The sequence below is a fragment of the Balaenoptera ricei genome, chromosome X, assembly GCF_028023285.1.
Source record: "Balaenoptera ricei isolate mBalRic1 chromosome X, mBalRic1.hap2, whole genome shotgun sequence".
NCBI lineage: Eukaryota > Metazoa > Chordata > Mammalia > Artiodactyla > Balaenopteridae > Balaenoptera > Balaenoptera ricei.
Window position 1 is genome coordinate 29,378,055 of NC_082660.1, and position 14,236 is coordinate 29,392,290.

At 42.1% G+C, this 14,236-nt stretch overlaps 1 protein-coding gene across 6 annotated transcripts in view; it reads right to left on the reverse strand.

Moving 5' to 3' along the window:
• Positions 1–14,236, reverse strand: part of DMD (dystrophin) — a 2,476,968-nt gene that overhangs the window by 605,023 nt on the left and 1,857,709 nt on the right. The gene's annotated exons all lie outside the window — the stretch shown is intronic.

Sequence of the window (14,236 nt, forward strand, 5' to 3'; positions counted from 1 at the left end):
TACAAGGTCCTGCTGTCATTTTAAGACATTAAAATTAGAATTTCCAGTCTAATACATTAATTAACACTTCAAACCTAATTCTCATATATGACTTCTCCCCCGACTTGGAGAGGCTGCAACTGGGCCAGGTCCCTCACCACCTTGAGCAGGGGGCATAGAGAGCTTCTTCCCTTTCTCTTACTCACCTTCTGCCCCATTCACCAGCTGCTCTTTCCTAACAGGGTTGAATGGGAGTGGAGGGCGGAGAGGGGAGGGAAGCAGAAAGCTCCTCTTTGGCTCAGTACTGTCACTGTTAGAATATGACGTTCCGCTTTTTGGGTCTGGCTGATGTTAAGTATAGAGAGAGGTTTCATGAAGCTTTTCTAGACTTGACTATCACTGATGCTCTTTTATTTGCTGTACTGAATCCAGATAAATGTATTTTTGTTGTTGTTATTTAATTTTGGCAAGGTCAATCACTCTCCCCTCACAAACTCGGAATCCAATGAGCCACTCCTCCAAGTTCTCCTCCAGGTGTTCCTAAAGAAACTCGTCTCTTAAAATGGGAAGGTCAATGCCTCCCCTCGTGAAAGTGGGGGACTGTAAAAAATGGGTAGTGTTCACGGCAGCACTTTCCCCAAGAAAACCTCAAGTTTTTTCCAAGTCGCTATCTTCTGGATCTTTTTCTATCCATCTCCTTTCCAAACGTGCACCTCGGTGGTCTGCTACTGACAGCACCTCAGTTACAGACATTTGCAATTTAGCATCCTGTTATAAATGAAACTGTTTATTGATAGACTGTTAGAGCAGAGCGCTCCAACAATGAAAACAGAAAGTAGGGGAAACACTGTACTAGATGGTCTCTAAGGTCTCTTCCAGTTCTGAAGGCCTATAATCTATCTACCACTTGAAAGGTATTTCTCTCAGCTTTAAGGCTCAGCTCCAGATTCACTTCTTCCATGATACGTTCCACTGTTCCACTATTACTTCAGTAGACAGTCAACACATCATCTGAACCTATTGTTGTGCATTGGTTTGATATGACTTCAAATCAACTTGCTTGTGACTTAACTGAAGTTGTTTTAATCCGCTTTTGTCCAAAGACAAAAGAAAGTTATCTTTAGGAGTAAAGTTGCTTTGATATAAGAATGAAGTAAGCTGCGTCAGGATGTCATCACCTCAGCTGTTGTGGGCTTACTGCTAAGAACATGTGGAGAAGCAAGGGGGCATTTAGACTATAAATACTGAGAATCTGTGAGGAATAGCTGAGAGTTTGGGTCAGGGCCGAGCTACCCCTTATTATTTCACTGGCAGCCTCTCTCCTGAGAAACCACCCCGAACCCATAGAGAAGGTATATCTTCACTAGATTTGGACTTTATTCCTTTATCTCCCCTTGCCTGGAACAAGAGTGTAACTAACCTATCATGTTTAGAGTATGTTATTTCTTTATTGACTTATTAAGAGACATCACCCTGGGCTTCCCTGGTGGTGCAGTGGTCGAGAGTCCGCCTGCCAATGCAGGGGACACGGGTTCGAGCCCTGGTCTGGGAGGATCCCACATGCTGCGGAGCAACTAAGCCCGTGCGCCACAACTACCGAGCCTGCGCGTCTGGAGCCTGTGCTCCGCAACAAGAGAGGCCGCGATAGTGAGAGGCCCGCGCACCGCGATGAAGAGTGGCCCCCGCTCGCCGCAACTAGAGAAAGCCCTCGCACAGAAACGAAGACCCAATGCAGCCAAGAATAAATAAATAAATAAATAAATAAATAAATTTATATAAAAAAAAAAAAGAGACATCACCCTGTATGCTATTGGCTTGTAAAATCCCCACAGTGAAGCTGTGTCAAATAAACTACTGGCAAAGAAAATCGCGGTTTCTGAGAGTCATTTGCTGCCCCACTGCCCCGCCCCCCAACAAAACAACCTACTTTGTTGTGCCAAGCGCTGGCCTAGGACTTGGGAAATCTATAATTAATTTTTTAAAACAAAACACAGACCTTACCCTCCTGCAGCCAGGTCTCTTTCTCCTTTGCATTTCTATTTTACTTTACTTGTAACTTGCTTTTATGCTTCGCTTTTGTATCAAAGTTACTGTCTGTACACATCTGTCTCCCCCTAGATTACCAACCCTTTTATAAAAGGATCCATATTTTATTCACTTTTATATATCCCTCTCCCCCAATAGTCAAGAAATCATCATTATTAAATGAAGTAATGAACAATGAATAAACTCATGGATGTACAGAGGGATGAATAGTTTTAAACAGAAAAAACACAGGCCCGAAATAGTGTCACTTGTGCTAGAGACCATGATGCCAAACCTAGATTTAATACCTAACTGCAGTTTTGACCTTCACCAGAAATGTTATCTTAATCAACCAGTCTACAGTTTTCTAGTCAGTACCAATGAGGTAACCGGCCACATGAGACCTCCACCCCCACCCCCAGAGGAAAAAGAGGCAGTCTGCATGATAAAACCTGTGCCATTCCCTTCCCCCCAAAAAAGAAGACGTCCTGGCCTAAAACTAATCCTTTCTTTTGCTAACTGCTCCCCTGCCCAACTCTTTCTGTAAATACCTTGCATTTTGTACAACCCCGTGGAGTGCCATTCTTGTTGCTAGATGGGATGTTACCTGATTCATCAATCACCTAAAAAGCCAATTACATCTTCAAGTTCATGCGGTTGAATTTTTGTTTTTTAATAGATCAGTGGCAGCGATGGGAAGTGAACTTCACTGGCATTCAGGGCCAACAAGAAACACAGGCATGGTACCCCACAAACCCTTTTGAGTCCACTGTCTTTCCATTTCTGAGGGCCGTTAGTGAGTTCCTCCTAGTTGAGCTCTGCTCTTTCAGTGTTTGAGCTCCTGATCTAACTGGCTTTCCTTTACTGGGCAGGTTAGCCTGAGCTGGCAGATGATTCAGTTCAGGGCTCAACGGAGCTGGCAGAGGACTCTGCCTGGAACCAAGCCCCTAGCCTTTCAGAATGAATTCCCCACGTGCAAAACCCCAGCCCTTAGCTGTGCCCCTGGATTCAACTTTGGGAACTGCTGATGGTTTAGTCTGCCATTCCCCATTCGTTTGAAATCCTTCCCCAGATTCTACATTGGGAACGGATGGTGGCAGCTGCAATTCTCCATTTGTGTGCAATCAGTCCCCGGTCCCCATTCTTTGTGGTCTGTTGATTCAACCCTTTCCCCCCCGTCCAAAGTTCCATGGAAATTGGTGGTGGTTGCTGCTGGAGCTGGACTAGGTCCTATTTGAAAACTGGACTGGGTCCGAGTTTAGACTGGGTCTGATTTGAGAACCGGACAAGGTCCAGTGGGAGGCCTCAGGTGGATATTAAATAAAGGCCAGTTGCTAAGCGGAATCTCGGAAGTGCTGGAAGCTGATTAGTGAGGCTCTGAGAAAACCGAAGGCCTAGCTAAGAGAAGTGAGGTCTTTTATATCCAGAGTTGAGCAGGCTACCTTCCAGCACACCTGCTTATTTTGTTTAAGAACTGTGGTCCCAGAAACTGTACATATTTAACAAAATGGCAAAGTTTTACTAAAAACAACCTAGAATTACAATGGCCATTATGGGGAACATTCCAAAGAAATAAAATCACTGAAAAAGTGCACTTAACAAGCAAAGATCATGCAGAAGCGTCCAAAAGATTTTGAAACTCCAAAATAGTTTCATTGAAAGATTCATTGAAAAAGGCTAATGAAAAATTAAAGAAATAAAAGGTGCCCTAAACAAAAGACTATAAGAGTAATATATAACTTCTACCACTCCCCTCTATCATCCTTTATTTGGGTACCATGCATTTTAAAAGAAGACCACCTGAGGCTACAGGTAATCCTCCTATCTTTCACTCCTAGGTCAAAGGCCAATCTAAGGGCCATAGATAAAGAATTTCTTAACCCAGGGAGGATCCTCAAAAGTTTTAATAAATGGATTACCTCCTGAGATTAGCGGATAAATAAAAAACCAGAAAAATAAAATGGGAGGCCACCAGTCTGACGGAACTCTGGCCTTCTCCTCTAAGCTAAATGTACCCAGAGGGAAAGAAACATTCCAATAATAGGTGGATAGGTGTTTCAGTCCTTTCTGCCAATCCCCAAACTGCCCTTCCTTATCTCAAAATACTTGGAGCTATTGGGACCTTATAAGCAGAAATGTCCTGCAAATATGCCCCCTAAAAACTCCATCTTGAAGAAATCTTGGATACCTTCTGTGTGCCTTTGTGATGCAGATTTTCTCTTCCTATCTTCTCTATGAGCTAAGAGCCATTCTTTGAAATGCAAATGTTTCTCATCAGAAGGAAAGAAAAAGGAGATACTTGGAAAACGGGCTAATGAGAAGCCTTATAAATCTGCTCCACAAATATCAGTAATTATAAGGTCTCTGTGTCTGTCTATGTGTTTGTCTGTATGTCTACACATATATGTATGTTGTAGATGTGTGGTATTTCTCTACCTTGGGATGGTATTATGAAAATTAATTTGTGAAAGAGCTCCATTTAATTGGGTTGAAGGTCAAGTGCTTGTAATGATTAGCTAAAACTGTCCTCAGAAATACAGAAATTAACCCAAGTGATTCTTTTAAGTTCATGTGATCTAAGATACTCTTTAGTAAATAAAAGCTAGTTTAAGTTTGTTGGTTTGACTAAAACAAACATTCTTTAGAGTTATCAGCATTAAATAGCATATGTCTATTCTACCTAGGCTTACAAATTTGCCAGCAAGAAAAATAACTTGTTATGATGTTTTCATAGGTAACCTAAACCTATTTTGGGGAAAAAATGACTTAGATGTAACTGGAATAAGAGTTTACAGATAAACTTTTTAGCAACAATTGTATTTTATGGTATAAGTACTTAGAAACAGTTTCCTGGATCTTTTCAGTGACTTGAAATCTTAGAGTCTGCTAAGTTAAATGATGGGAATTCAATGGATATCGAGAGCATTTCCAAATAAGAAAAAAAAAGTACCGAAACATTAATGAACATAGGTTTATCTACTTTTAGCTTCTAATTACAGAGAAACTAAAGATAAATTTGGTTCTATTAGTAAGCATGCTTTGCGCCATGCTGAGAAATTTTTATGACAAAGCACGTTTCTAGAAATTATAAAAAGTATTTATAATTCTGTCAATCCAAAGAATGCTAGTGTAAGAGATAGTCCACACTTGTTTACTTTCTAAATTTTTAATAGAAATTAAAGTTTCTAAGAGTTAAGAATTCTAACATAATTAAAGCTAATTAAAAAGGGAAACATCTTTATATGCAAGGAAAGTAGGATGTGTTTTTGGTCAAGAAAACATATGAGGAATGAAGACACATTTTTGTTAAGGGAAATGAGAGTAATTTAGTCTAAACTAGAACTTCTGGTTATAAAGGACAAACCAAAAGTATACAAAAGGCTGAAGAGAGAAAGAAAAACTTTCCTTGTGTAATCAGGCTAGCAAAAATTAAATTTCTATTCTAAGGGTTTTAAAATTAAGCTTTAATATCAATAGTGTACTTAATGTAAAACTAGAACTTAATTTTCCTTCAACTGCTGAATAGATAGCTAAGTACGGTTTCATACTAATCTGTGATCCTATTTAGTCAAGAGTCCAAATCTTTTGATAGCTTTGATAAACTTCCCAAAATGAAATTCTAAAAACGAAGTGTTTTTGACCTGAAAGAAACTGAGATTTTTTCCAGAAGACCCTTGGGACATTCCAAAAGATTAAACTAATTAGGCTTACTTGATATGTTAAATTACATGGGAAGCATTGTCAAATAAGTAACATTAAGCCTTCTTTATATTGTTTCTGTACAGGTATGTGTTGTAAGTATTCCAGAAGTTGTGTGAAATTCCTGGAAGTCCAATACGTCCTGGCATAAAAATGTTGTCTGCCACCAAAATTGAGGCTCACACTAAAAGGACTGAACCTGAGTATCTGCGAAATGCCCTAGCTGACCTTCATGCAAAGGCAGTTGCAATAGAATCTATAAAGACTGTGGCACACCTGGATCAAGTCAATTCTGCTTCTGCAAAAAATGACCTCTTATTACCAGATCTTTGCCATCCTGATGTAACATGCAACAGTTTCCTCCTGAATCAGAGAAATTAAAATAGGTAAATAATGGCTGCAAGTTAAACAGTCAGGGATATGGGAAGCCCAAGATGGCCCCTTTGTTCGTCCTAGCATCCTGGCAGTCCCCATTTTTTGGTTTTTGCATTCCTACACCCACCATAGTGCATTGAAGAAAAACTAGTTTTGTCCTTAGAGGCCTGAGACCTCCTACTTCTGGACCCTTTAAACACCTGCAGCTGGACTTCATTCAACTGCCACTTGGTATGATTTATCAACGTGTTCGTGCTACTGCATGTATGTTTTCTCGATGGGCTGAAGCCTTCGCCCATTGCAAGGCTGATGCCCTCACAGTGGCAAAGAAACCGTTAGAAAATGTGTTTCCCACTTGAGGTATACCTCCCATAATTTCCAGTGATCAAGGCACCCACTTCACTGGGCAGATCATACAAGCCTTAATGGAAATCTTGCAAACTTCTTAGAATTATCACTGCCCCTCTCACCCTCAATCATCAGGAAAGGTCAAGAGAACTGATGGAAAAACTGGATTCAAGCAAAACATGGATTAATTACATGGGACAACATGAACTGAGGAGGATCTCTAATGTTTTGTTTTTCCAGCTTTAAGGATACCATTTCACTTAAGTTATCTATGATTTACTGTAATTTGGTAAAGTATACCTTCATGAACAAAGATGAAATATTTACTTTTTCTACCTACTTGATCCCTCCAGAATTCAGAAACTCTCTGTGAGTATACTTATTTTCATGACAATATATTTGTTTGCATAAGTTCAATAAGAATCTGTTCTTTTTATAACAGGACACAATTAGACACAAGGCTTTGACTGGAATTTCATATTTGAGAGAGACAAGCACAGACTCAGATATGACCAGATAGCTTCAAAGAACTGCTTGGAAAAATCGACCTGGTACCTTGCTTACAACACTCCAGCAAAGCAGTCCTAAAGAAAAATTTACGTGGTCAATCATTATTCTTGCTGCACTTATATAAATAATCAGGCCAAATTAAATATAAACTAATTAGTTTTACTGTGATTATCTTTGGTAAAAAATGGGGGTAATTGTAGTGAGGAAAGTTGTTTGCACCTTTGTACATAGTAGATTCTAGTCCTCTTAACTGTATTTGAGCTTTTGTTATACTTTTGTAAATTGGACCGGATCCTGAATTCTTCTGGTTTCCTCAAATATCTGGCTATGAGTCACCAAACTAACATTTCAATTTTCTCCCACCCTCTGACTTGAAATCACTAAGAATAAAGGTAGCTGTAGAGCCCTGTTGGAAGGGACCCTACCAAGTACTTCCTGACCACTGACACTGCTGTAATACTAAAAGGTACTGAGCCTCAGGTACACATCTCACAGTTAAGCTCTGACACCTGGTCTGTACAGATGCTGGAGGCCTCTGAAGAAAATCAGTGAGGAAGAGAAGTAGCTGACATCGTTGTACACTGCTTCCACCCAAGAGGGTAGATCAAGACTTCCTACATTAGTTAAACATGAAACCCTTTCTTCTTTCTTTTCTTCACTCTGGCATTAGCCTGGAAATATAACACCCTCATCTGTATCTCCCAGGCCATTACTAAGGGGGGAAAACTCTGGAATTTAGAATAATTCTTTCTTTCAGGCTAGGAAATTCTCTTCTCACATGCTCTAAAAACCTGAATTACCCCTGGCTTGAACAGGTTAATGTAGCAGTCCCTGTGAATAAATCCATTTGCACCCTGCAGGCCTTGTCTTTGTCTATGGTGGTTATCTTTCTCTTTGGGCCTATGAATGCCCAGACGATTAGGGCACAGCTGAGCTATGGCTCCTAGGTTATTTAACTGCTCCCCTAACTGTTCTAAAAAGTACCTACCAGGAGGCCTTCAGGATTCAAGAATTGCTTCCTTTGGCAGGGCCCTACTTCCCTGGTTAGGAGTTAACAGAGATGAGAATATGATTAAAATCAAGCAGGACCCTGTGGGGTTCCTGGGCACGGAAAGCTTTCTGTGTCCCCAGTTTCTTCTTTGTAGCATACAGGCTTCAGCCTCCATGACCTTCCCTGAGTTCCAAAGAGCAGGTTCAAACAGTTGCTAATCAGGGAAGGGAGGAGATGCAGAGACAAGGGAGAGCAGTCCAAAAAACAATAGTGTAGCCTTGGGGCAGGGTCCTGGTTCCTCCTCAAGGGATACACATAACAGCATCTTTGAGCTCTTCTGCAGAACTAAAACCCCCAACAAACGGAAGATGTTAACTCCTTGATGAAGCTTTCTTCTTTCCAGAGAGAAGGTCACAGTTTGATAACCTCAAGAGCCACAGGAGCTCATGAGGAGACCCCCTGAGGCCAGATTAAAGGAATACAGGCCCTGCATACACCCTGATCTTTATCAGCAACCCCGCCCTTGAGCCACTGCTATAGAACTCCTCACCAAATTCCCCTAGGTTGGGACACACAGTTTTTCAGGGCATGAGCCTGGTGTGTCCCCCTTTGCCTGGCAAAGCAATAAAGCCAATCTTTTCTACTTCACCCCAAACTCTTGTCTCCAAGATTCAATTCGGCACTGGTGCACAGAGGCCAAGTTTTCGGCATCATGATCAGGAACTTTTCCTTAACTCTTAGAGATGCTGCAGAGTCCATTGCTAAGACACTAGGTGATCAAATCCTTAAACTCTCTGGCCAAAGCTGTTCTTGATAATAAGATAACCCTTGATTTTCTTTTTAGCTAAGCAAGGATGTGTTGGTGCTGTGACCAACACTACCTGCTATTCCTGGATTGACACCACTGGGGAAGTTGAAACTCACTTACATAACATCACTGAGGAGGCCAGTTGCCTTAAAAAGGTGACTCCTTCAATGCCGGATGGGTGGGTGGGAGGCGGGGAGGTGTCTTCCTTTGATTGTATTAGGTCTTAGGGACTAGGGCTTCAAAATGCACTCTAGACATTGGAAATTATCCTGCTTACAGATTTCATAATAATCCCCCAGCATGTTGTATCTTCTCAAAAGTTTTAAATGCATATTCACAGACACTCAGCAGCATGGAAAAGATCTCCCTAAGAATGGAACATCAGAAAATAAGTGAAGGGAGGACCTTCAAGATGGCGGAGGAGAAAGACGTGGAGATCACCTTCCTCCTCACAAATACATCAGAAATACATATACAGGTGGAACAACTCCTACAGAACACCTACTGAACGCTGGCAGAAGACCTCAGACTTCCCAAAAGGCAAGAAACTCCCCACGTACCTGGGAAGGGCAAAAGAAAAAAGGAAAAACAGAGACAAAACAATAGGGATGGGACCTGCACCAGTGGGAGGGAGCTGTGAAAGAGGAAAAGTTTCCACACGCTTGGAAGCCCCTTCACTGGCAGACACGGGGGCGGGGGGCGGGGGGCGGGGGGGATGTTCTGGAGCCACGGAGGAGAGCACAGCAACAGGGGTGCAGAGGGCAAAGCGGAGAGATTCTCACACAGAGGATTGGTGCCGACCAGCACTCACCAGCCGAAGAGGTTTGTCTGCTCCGCTGTCGGGGCGGGTGGGGGCTGGGAGCTGAGGCTCAGGTTTCAGAGGTCGGATCCCAGGGAGAGGACTGGGGTTGGCTGCGTGAACACAGCCTGAAGGGGGCTAGTGCGCCACAGCTAGCCGGGAGGGAGTCCGGGAAAAAGTCTGGAACTGCCTATGAGGCAACAGACCATTGTTTCGGGGTGCGTGAGGAGAGGGGATTCGGAGCACCGCCTAAATGAGCTCCTGAGACGGGTGCAAGCCGTGGCTATCAGCGTGGACACAAGAGACGGGCATGAAATGCTAAGGCTGCTGCTGGAGCCACCAACAAGCCTGTGTGCGAGCACAGGTCACTCTCCACACCTCCCCTCCCGGGAGCCTGTGCAGCCCGCCACTGCCAGGGTCCCGTGATCCAGGGACAACTTCCCTGGGAGAAGGCACGGTGCGCCTCAGGCTATTGCAACATCACTCCAGCCTCTGCCGCTGCAGGCTTGCCCCACATTCCTTACCCCTCCCTCCCCCCGCCTCAGTGAGCCAGAGCCCCTAATCAGCGGCTCCTTTAACTCCCTACTGTCTGGGTGAAGGACACATGCCAGAGGGCGACCTACATGCAGAGGTGGGGCCAAATCCAAAGCTGAACCCCAGGAGCTGTGTGAACAAAGAAGAGAAAGGGAAATCTCTCTGTGCAGCCCCAGGAGCAGCGGATTAAGTCTCCACAATCAACTTGATGTACCTGCATCTGTGTAATACCTGAATACACAACGAATCATCCCAAAATTGAGGCGATGGACTTTGGGAGCAACTGCAGACCTGGGGTTTGCTGTATGTGACTGACTAGTTTCTGATTTTTATGTTTATCTTAGTTTAGTATTTAGAGATTAACATTGGTAGATTTGTTTATTGATTTGGTTGCTCTCTTCCTTTTTTTACATATATATATTTTTAAAAATTTTAATAACTTTATTTATTTAATTTTTTTTATGTTTTATTTTTTTCTTTTCTCCCTTTTCTTCTGAGCCGTGTGGCTGACAGGATCTTGGTGCTCCAGCCAGGGGTCAGTCCTGAGCCTCTGAGGTGGGAGAGCCAGTTCAGGACATTGGTCCACCAGAGACACCCGGGCCCTCATATTATCAGTCGCCGAGAGCTCTCCCAGAGATCTCTGTCTCAATGCTAAGACCCAGCTCCACTCAACGACCAGCAAGCTACAGTGGTGGACACCCTATGCCAAACAACTAGCAAGACAGGAACACAACCCCACCCATTAGCAGAGAGGCTGCCTAAAATCATAATAAGTTCAGAGACACCCCAAAACACACCACCAGACGTGGTCCTGCCCACCAGAAAGACAAGATCCAGCCTCATCCGTCAGAACACAGGCACCAGTCCCCACCACCAGGAAGCTTACACAACCCACTGAATCAACCTTACCCACTGGGGGCAGACACCAAAAACAATGGGAACTATGAACCTGCAGTCTGCGAAAAGGAGACACCAAACACAGTAAGTTCAGCAAAATGAGAAGACAGAGAAATATGCAGCAGATGAAGGAGCAAGGTAAAAACCCACCAGAACAAACAAATGAAGAGGAAATAGGCAGTCTACCTGAAAAAGAATTCAGAATAATGATAGTAAAGATGATCCAACATCTTGGAGATAGAATGCAGAAAATACAAGAAACGTTTGACAAGGACCTAGAAGAACTAAAGACCAAACAAACAATGATGAACAACACAATTTTTAATAAATTAAAAATTCTCTAAAAGTAATCAATAGCAGAATAACTGAGGCAGAGGAATGGATAAGTGACCTGGAAGATAAAATAGTGCAAATAACTACCACAGAGCAGAATAAAGAAAAAAGAATGAAAAGAATTGAGGACAGTCTCAGAGACCTCTGGGACAACATTAAACACACTAACATTTGAATTATAGGGGTCCTAGAGGAAGAGAAAAAGAAAGTGACTGAGAAAATATTTGAAGAGACTGTAGTTGAAAACTTCCCTAATAAGGGAAAGGAAAATAGTCAATCAAGTCCAGGAAGCTCCGAGAGTCCCATACAGGACAAATCCAAGGAGAAACATGCCAAGACACATATTAATCAAACTATCAAAAATTAAATACAAAGAAAAAATATTAAAAGCAGCAAGGGAAAAGCAACAAATAACATACAAGGGAATCCCCATAAGGTTAACTGCTGATCTTTCAGCAGAAACTCTGCAAGCCAGAAGGGTGTGGCAGGACATATTTAAAGTGATGAAAGGGAAAAACCTACAACCAAGATTACTCTACCCAGCAAGGATCTCATTCAGATTTGACGAAGAAATTAAAACCTTTACAGACAAGCAAAAGCTAAGAGAATTCAACACCACCAAACCAGGTTTACAACAAATGCTAAAGGAACTTCTCTAGGCAGGAAACACAAGAGAAGGAAAAGACCTACAATAACAAACCCAAAACAATTAAGAAAATGGTAATAGGAACATACATATCAATAACTACCTTAAATGTAAATGGATTAAATGCTCCAACCAAAGACACAGACTGGCTGAATGGATCCAAAAACAAGACCCGTATATATGCTGCCTACAAGAGACCCACTTCAGACCTAGGGACACATACAGACTGAAAGTGAAGGGATGGAAAAAGATATTCCATGCAAATGGAAATCAAAAGAAAGCTGGAGTAGCAATTCTTATATATGAGAGAATAGACTTTAAAGTAAAGACTATTACAAGAGACAAAGGAGGACACTACAATCAAGGGATCAATCCAAGAAGAAGATATAACAATTGTAAATATTTATGCATCCAACATAGGAGCACCTCAATACATAAGGCAAATGCTAACAGCCATAACTGACAGTAACACAATAATAGTAGGGGACTTTAATATCCCACTTTCACCAATGGACAGATCATGCAAAATGAACATAAATAAGGAAACAAAAGCTTAAATGATACATTAAACAAGATGGACTTAATTGATATTTATAGGACATTCCATCCAAAAACAAAAGAATACACTTTCTTCTCAAGTGCTCAGAGAACATTCTCCAGGATAGATCACATCTTGGGTCACAAATCAAGCCTTGGTAAATTTAAGAAAACTGAAATCGTATCAAGTTTCTTTTTACACCACAATGCTATAATACTAGATATCAATTACAGGAAAAAAAAAAAACTAAAAAATACAAACACATCAGATGCTTCCACTCAGCCTTCTCTCCTTGTCTCCTTGCTTTCCAGTCAGACAGCTTTCCCAGCCTTTTCCAGCTCCCTCCCAAACTTTTTTCATTCAGGCAGAAAGGGAAGATGGATTGGTGGAGAGCAGGACTGAGGACTGGGAGGTCAGATAGAAGACACTGCAGTGATTCAGATCATCTGCAATAGATGCCGTTGACAACCTCCCCGGATCTTTCTGTACCTGGCCTGCAGCCTCCCCCAGCTTCTACAATTACTGGCTGTTGATGTTTCCACCTGTGCCTGTCTCCAGAGACTTGCCCTTGGCTGATGACCTGCCTAGTCTAACAATGCCTTGGAGTTATGATCCCTATGCCCAAGGACAGCCAAAGGTCAATGACTGACTGAAATGGGAGTATAAAAGCCCAGGTCCCTGAATCTAGGAACTCTCTAGTTCCTCCCCGGTTCAGGCTGAAGCTCACCTGTGTTTCCATCTCTACTTACCTCTTTGCCTTCTTTGTCCTTCCCTCCCTCCCTCCCTTACAGGTCTCTTCTGAGGTATCTCCTCAATGAATCATTTGCACAAGAATCCCCAGTTTGGCTCTGCCTTGAAGGAACCCAGGCTCAGATGTTGGCCCCTGACAAGTCAAACTAGCTAGTAGTAGAGTTCATGGGGCCCACTGTGAAAGGAACTTAAACACAGCACATGAAGATCATGAGCCAGAGTATAGAAAGCGGGGGGGAGGGGGTTTTTAAATAATCAGCATCATCATTATCCCTGAATTTTCCACACTGTAGAGTTGGCAAAAGTCTTTCACATGTATCTCAGGTGAGCATCTTCCTCTTTTTGAGGTGGACACACTGAGGGGCAAAGAGATCAGACTCGGCCTATTCAGATACATAGGAAATATGTGGTAGCTATTGCTTCAATTAATGGTTTAAACACCATGCCAGATACTGTAGGTTGACTCACTCAATATCCAACCCAACTCTCTTTTCTTCCTCTACTTGACAGGCTAGAAAGTTCAGTGCAAACTTTCCAAGAATCCTTAGCACCTACTGGTATCCATGTGTCATGTCTCTGGTCAATGAATTGAAATCTCCTGCAAAGGGCTTTTCTCCCAGAGTAAAAAGGCAAAGTCTCAAAATGAAATGCATTATCTCCTTCCTACCTGCTTGGAAAAAGAAAAAAAAAAAGAAAAAGACAAAACACATGGAGGCTAAACAATACACTACTAAATAACCAAGAGATCACTGAAGAAATCAAAGAGGAAATCAAAAAATACGTAGAAACAAATGACAATGAAAACACGACGACCCCAAACCTACGGGATGCAGCAAAAGCCGTTCTAACAGGGAAGTTTATAGCAATATAATCCTACCTCAAGAAACAAGAAACATCTCAAATAAACAACCTAACCATACACCTAAAGCAATTAGAGAAAGAAGAACAAAACCCCCCCCCAAAGTTAGCAGAAGGAAAGAAATAATAAAGATCAGATCAGAAAT